Here is a 7,312-nt window from a genome sequence, read left to right on the forward strand (position 1 = left end):
CATCAGTCAAATTCTTCAGTCATCCAGAGTTGTTTGTTTTTACAGGGTTGTCTTTGAATAGCTCACTTTCCTGGTTCTGCTTACTGCTCTGTGTGTCAATTTATATAAGTCTTCCAAGATTCTCTGAGACCATCGTGCCTTTTTATAATTTCATAAATGACAATAGTTTTTCCATTACATTTATATATAATGATTTATCTATCCATTCTCAAGAGGGGCATCCGTTCAGTGTCTAGTAGTTCTGTGCCAGTACTAAAAGAGCTTCTAGAAACATTTTTGTCCATATAGATACATTTCTTATTTGATCTCTTTGGGGTAATATTTATAGTACAAGGGATGTGCAATTTAGAGACTTTTTGGACATATTGCCAAATTGATTTCTAAAATGATAGGTCATTTGATCCATAGCTCTACCAATAAGGCATTATTGTGATCATTTTCCCACAGCCCTTCCAACATTTGTCATTTTCTGCTTTTTTCATCTTCACAAATCCAATACCTGTGAAGCAGAAACTTAAGAGTTGTTTTCATTTGAATTTGTCTAATTATTAGTAATTTAGAGCCTTTTTCACGTGCCTGTTGCTAGCTTGAATATCCTTTATCATTGAAGAATGGCTTAAAGACTTTGAAAATGAACTCTTTATCAGAGAAACTTGCTGCCAAAAAATTTCCCTAGTTACCTTTCTCTCTTCTAATTTTAGCTCATTGGTTTGATTTGTGCAAAAATTTTTAATTTTATGTAATCGATTTTGTCTGTATTCCTCCTGTAAATGTTTCTTACAAGATTTTGATGATGCTTTCTTTATCCATAAATCCAAAACGAAATTTCTTCCTGGCTTCTCTAATTTGTTTATAATATAACCTTGTATGTTTAAGCCATTTTGGAGCTTCCAGGCTGCCTTCTAATTTCCCCAACAGTATTTGAAATTTTTGGTATTACTTTTTTCAAATTACATGTAAGAATAATTTTAACCTGCTTTTAAAAAACTTTTGCCTTTCAAATTCTTTCTCTTACTTTCCTTTCCCTATCTTGAGATGACAAGCAATTAGATATAGATTATACATGTGCTGACATACAAAAATATATTTCCATATTAGCCATCTTGCAAAAGAAAACAGATACAAAAACAAAAAACAAACAAAACAAAACAAAAAAAAAAAAACAAGAAAAATAAAATCGTTTGTTGTTTTTTTTAACGTATGCTTCACTCTGAATTCAGACTCTTGCTCCATCAGTTCTTCCTCTGGAGATGGATAGCATTTTCCATCATGAATTTTTTGGAATTGTCTTAGATCATTATATTGCTGAGAGTAGCTAAATTATTCCCAGCTGATCATCACACAATCTTGCTGTACAAAGTTCTCCTGTTTCTCTGCTCAATTCATGTGCATCAGTTCATGTAGGTCTTCCCAGGTTTTTCTGAAGACATCCTGCTCATCATTTCTCATGGCACGGTCATAGTCCATCACAATTGTATGCCAAAGCTTGTTCAGCCATTCCCCAGTCACTGGGCATTCTCTCGATTTTTAATTCCTTTGACACAATAAAGAGAGTTGCTATAAGCTTTTTTATACTGAGCTCAAATCTTCAGGGCTCATTGTTTAAGTTTTCATGGCCTAAAAAGAGTAAATGAATTGCAATTGTTTTCGGAGGGTCTTCCCCTCCCAGATTGATATTTTTGTGATGGCAAATTAGGCCTTCTTTTGTCTCACTGCTTATCCAGCCCTTAGCCATTGAGTAGAAGTAGTAGCCTCAGACAAACTATGATTTGAGAAGGATTTTGATTTAGAAAGGTCACGATCATCTACCATAGTCCTGGCTACCTCCAGTGTCTTGATTTTTGTCTTACCACTGGACTTCAAAGACTGGAGGAGAGTCAGTCTGAGGACTACTGCTCAATCTCACTTCAATCCAATTCACATACAAGTTCAGACATCACCCTGGTAATATCATTTGGTTTTTTCCCGGAATGAACAAACAACTGCAACATTTTATTTAAAACTTTTTGCAACAATATCCATTAGGAAAATTGCTCTGTAGTTTTCTTTCTCTGTATTTTCCCCCTTCCCAGTTAAGAAATCTGTAACATTTTTGTATCTTAGACTCCTTTGACTATTTTTCCAGATAGTTTATATCATATTAGGATGAATTATTCTTTAAGTGTTTAGTAAAATTTGCTTGTGAATCCATCTGGTCCTGGGTATTTTTTCTTAAAGAGCTCATTTATGGCTTGTTCCATTTCGTTATCTAAGATAGCATTATTTAAGTATTTTCTTTTCTTTTTTTATATATTTCCTCTTCTGTCAATCTGGGCAACTTATATTTTCATAAATATTCATCCGCTTAGATTGGCAGATTTCTTGACAAAATCTTTTGAACAGAATATCCCTGATAATTGCTTTAATTTCATCTTCGTTGGTGGTGAATTCATCTGTTTCCTTTTTATTACTAGTAACTTGGGTTTTTTCTTCCTTTTTTAAAAATTAAATTAACAATGGTTTGTCTATTTTATAAAACCAGCTTCTAGTTTTGTTTTTATTAGTTCAGTGGGTTTTTTTGTTTTGTTTTCAAATGTATTAATCTTAATATGATCGTAACTACCAGGCTACCTGGTCCAGGAAATAATCACCTTAGGAATACAGGCCTTGGGAATGATATAGTATAGGCTCCAAGTTATCTGTCTTAAGAATACTGTATCTGCCTTTAGATAATTTTGTCTTAGTTTACATTTTATTACCAGCTATATTGGGGTGCCTGGAATGAGATGCCTAAGTTAACCATTACCCAATTTTACCTCTAAGATCAGGGACATAAAGCACCTGGTTGACTTTTCCTATAAAAGTCCCTACTTATCCCTATCCCCCCCATTTCTTTGCTAATTCCCTTTTGGAGCTTATTCTACCAGCAGTGGTGTTAGAATAATAAAATCTTTGCCTCTTGATTTAGAGGTGATTCTTTTGAGGTATCTCATGACACCAGCCCAGCACTCCGACATTGTGGAGTTAACACTCCTGCATCCCAACATTTGGTGGAAGGGGAAAAGTCTAGCTTTGTTTGCCTTTTCCTTTCCCCTCCTATCCTATAGCTAGGACACTCCTAGCATCCAGGAAGACTTATTGAGGTCATCAGTAAGTTTTATGTTCAGCATGCTTTCTTTGGTTGGGGATACCTGATCTTAGAGGTACTTTTGGTTTTGGCACACTTGCCACTTTTCACCTTCCCTGGGAAACCAAGGGAGATGAGTTGCTATAGGAATAGAAACTCTTTAGGGCTTGTGGCAAAAATGGGACAGTCCATTCCCATCCCTTAAAAAACAGACAAATTTGGTCTATAAGATCTCAAAAAGACAAGGCTCATTTTCTTTTGTAACACTGCCTGGCCTCAGTTTACCCCGGAGGATCAGGAAAAAATGGCTTGTCAAAAGGTTTCTCTTGTTTTTCTTTTTAAATTAGTATTTTAATTGAATGTTTTGTTGTTCTGTCTGTGTCTGTGTCTCTGTTTGCAGAGGTCTATGTCATGTTTGTACTGTGAGCTAGATTCTGTTACCTTGAAAGATTTCAAATGAAGCCAGTGAAAGGGAGAAAAAATTTCTAAGGGCTACACTTAGAACACTGGGAAAAATTTATTAACATTACTAACTTCTCCCAACAAAGAAAAAACCTTCTGTGGTCCCAACAGTGGCAAAGTTAAGGCTACAGAAATAAAGCTGTATAATTAAAGTTGGAGGTCCGTACATCTTAGCAAATATCGGAGGTTTTGTGATTAAGGAAACTGACAATTAGAAACTTTAAGATTACGGGAAAGAATTCCTTAGACTATGGGATGATTTCAGGAATTCACCTCCTTCTGAAACATCTTAATAAAATTTGAGGTACCATTCTGTACAATTTTTCTTAAGGAAAATTAAGGATTAGATACTTCAGAAGTTGAAAAAGATTTGAAAAGAAACTGACAAAATTAAGATCATTACAGCCCACATCCCTCTCTTACCCCTTCTCATCTCAGTCTCGATTAGGAAAAGAAAATGATGGAGGATTGTAGAAAAAAATTAAATTATGCCTCACCGGTAGAAACGAGGGAGGCAGTAACCGCAACAGGGCCTCACACTTCCTGCCCTAATAGCTCCCCAACTCCAGCACCTGCAGCTGGGCAGGAAGTCTGGTCGGATCTTACAGTCTTCATTCTCTGATCCCTGACAACTGGAACGACCGACGGGCCAAAGGGAGATTCTGGTACCGCCCACCCCAGCCCTCCGGTAGGTTCCACCCAGCTGCTGTTTGGGAGAATCCAGGTATCCCTGGCAGCACCTAGTGTGGCAGTGTGAGGTGGGGGAGCCAGCCAGTCTGTCGTCGGTAAGCCCACCACTCTATGTTCTAGTGATTTATTAGTTATGTTATCTCTATTTGCCCTAGTACGAAGTCAGGATTTGAAAAAAGAAACAGAACAAAAAGAAGGGCAAATATGATTTTAATTTGGAAAAAAAAATTTTAAAAAAGAATTAAGTAGTCAATCATGTTTTCTGTAATCTAATAGTGGGGTTTCTGAGTAGCTGGAACTCCAGCTATTGTTCCAGGAGGAACACAAGTCACTTTGTTCTGTAAGGGGATAATAACTGAACCCAGGTCCCAGGGTTTTTGTGAGGTCACATGACTGTAAAGTGCTTGCCCTATGCAAGTGCTCTATGAATGTTAACTGTTTTCATTATCTCTTTGATTTGATGTGATTGCTTCATATTTGATAACTTTATATGGGTTTTTAGATGTGACCAGCATATATTACCAGTGTTGAGATAAATGATTTTCTGTGTGAGGTAATTTAGAAGTGCATTCAAGTAAATGAAGGTTGGTAATTAATGGAATCCCAACCTGGGTTCCCGAGGCATAGGAAGATAGGGAAAGAGAGTCTCTTTTCTCCTCCTCTCTCCCCCTCTGACTGTAGCGGGGGCTGGTGGACAGGAAAGAGAACGAAAATCAAGAGGCAGATTTAGGGGGCTATCGGTGAAAATTCCAGAGTGAAGACCTCTCTCTGAAATAAGAACTGATACTTAAGCCCTTTCCTGGCTCACAAAAAAAAAAAAAAAAAAGAAAAGAAAAAGAAAAAAAAAAAGAAAATGCCTGTGTGAATTGGGAAACAATCAAAAGGTAGGATCAGAACATTTAGCTATAATTTAGGGATCTTACAAATCAAAGTACTGGTCAATTTTAAAATAATTTTTTACATTAGTATGTGTGTTAAAACTGAAAACTTGATTGTAAATGATAAGATTCCTACCCAGTTTTGTCATAGATTACAGTTTATCTGAATTTTAAGAGTCATCTTGTTTTCTTCCTTAAAAAAAAAGAAAAAAAAAAAGGAAAACAATTAAGGGAACAGGAGAGGGAACCCCAATCCCTCCTGAGAACTTCCAGAGCTGCAATAGCTTGGGAAAAAGAAAAAAGCCCCCAGTTGAATCTTTCTGAGATTGTAGAATCCAGATTTGACTTGTTACCCAGCAACCTGAATGTTATGAATTGTATAACTAAATGAAAGTGGAAAATTTGTTGAAAACCTATTGTGTTGTTTTATCAGCCCTGCTAACTCTGTTTTATAGTGTTTTGTAAATGCAATTTAGGAAACTGGATAGTTTCACCTTTGCTTGTAAGTTTAGAATAAGTTACTGCTAAGACAATATGTTTATCACTTATGAAAATTATAAGATTGTTAATTAAATTACTTGGATTTGTTATTATAATGTAAAATCTAATATTGGTGGTTGCTTCTCATTCAAAGCACTTCAACTTGGGGTACGAAGGTCTACTGAAGAATTACTCTATCATCCACACCCCCTCACAAGGTGAGGGAAGTGTCAAAGAGCACAAGCCATAGCAGCCGTCATGGGCGTGCAAGAACAGCAGGCTCAGCCCCTTCTCTGGGTTCCCTGTTGATTTTCCTTAATTTTAAACTTGCAGATTTCTTTAAAGCATCATGTGAGTGAGAGTCACCAACCCTGAGAAATGAGATAATTGAGGTTATGGAGTTCCTAAACAATGAATTTGTCTTGATGAAGATTTGCAAATGTCTTTGTTGTATGGAAGAGATTTCTAATGATTGGTCTTCACCAGGATTAGTTTAAACTCTAGGAGAAGAAGAAAAGAAAAATAAAGATGTTAAGCGAAATCTCTTACGTGTGTGAGGTCTGGTAAACTTTGTTATAGTGCTGAGGCTCTAATGTAATTGGTTGTATTGCGTCACCATAACAATGCTCTTATTGTTTAAAGGGATTCTGGGAGTAGTAGTGTAAATTGATGTTCCTTTGAACATAGTTAATAACTGAACATTTGGAGTTTTGGTTTTTTTGTTTTGTTTTGTTTTTTTAATACAATTTATTTTTACATTTCTATATCCCAAGTCTGGTTGTTCTTGAGCATCATTTGTATAATGTTGAATTTAAAACCATCTACTTAGATATCAAAATAAGTTGTGAATTTTCTGGGTTGAATCTCTTACTGCCAATGCTTATTATTTAGGGGCATGCGATCCTTGAGAGCCGAACCCACCTGAAGTTCTGACTGATGAGACTTGCTATTTGAAATAAAATTTCTCGGGACCGTAACTGATATTGTTTTTCTTTGTTTGTTTTTGTGAGGTGATTGGGATTAAGTGACTTGCCCAGGGTCACACAACCAGCAAGTGTCTGAGACCGGATTTGAATTCGGGTCCTCCTGACTCCAGGGCCGGTGCTCTATCCTCTATGCCATCTAGCTGCCCCACTGATATTGTTTTGAGTTTTGAAATCAGGTATGATTTTCTGATGGATCATTGTCAGTTACCCACCATTTAAGAGAAATGCCACAAGCTACCCAAAGGGATAGCATCCTGAACTGTTAAAGGTGGAGGTCTGTATCTGGCCTTGGCTTCACTTTGGTAGGATCCTTCTGGCTCAGTTTCCCAATTGTGTTCCTGTGTTTCCCACCTGATTATTCCTGAGTCTGGCTATGAGGTGTAATTGTTACTGCACGATTGGTTGTCAACTGTGACACTTGCCTGAAGTCAAACAGAGATGTTATAATCATGTCCCTGCTTTTTTTTCTTTTTAGGAAATTTCTATATTCAGAGCCAAGTGGTCAGTAGAAGGCATGGGTACAAGCAAGTATGTAAGATCTTGCTATTTTCAATCTGAAAACATGTAGTCATTAAATGCTAAACAATTGGGTAAATGACCTAGTCATCTACCTGTTAATAGATTTATATTTGTATGAAATACGGTCCTTAAATGTTTCAAAACAATGTAAGAATAATTGGATATTAATTCAAACCATCTATGGGACCTAG

This window comes from Sminthopsis crassicaudata, chromosome X (assembly GCF_048593235.1).
Source record: "Sminthopsis crassicaudata isolate SCR6 chromosome X, ASM4859323v1, whole genome shotgun sequence".
NCBI lineage: Eukaryota > Metazoa > Chordata > Mammalia > Dasyuromorphia > Dasyuridae > Sminthopsis > Sminthopsis crassicaudata.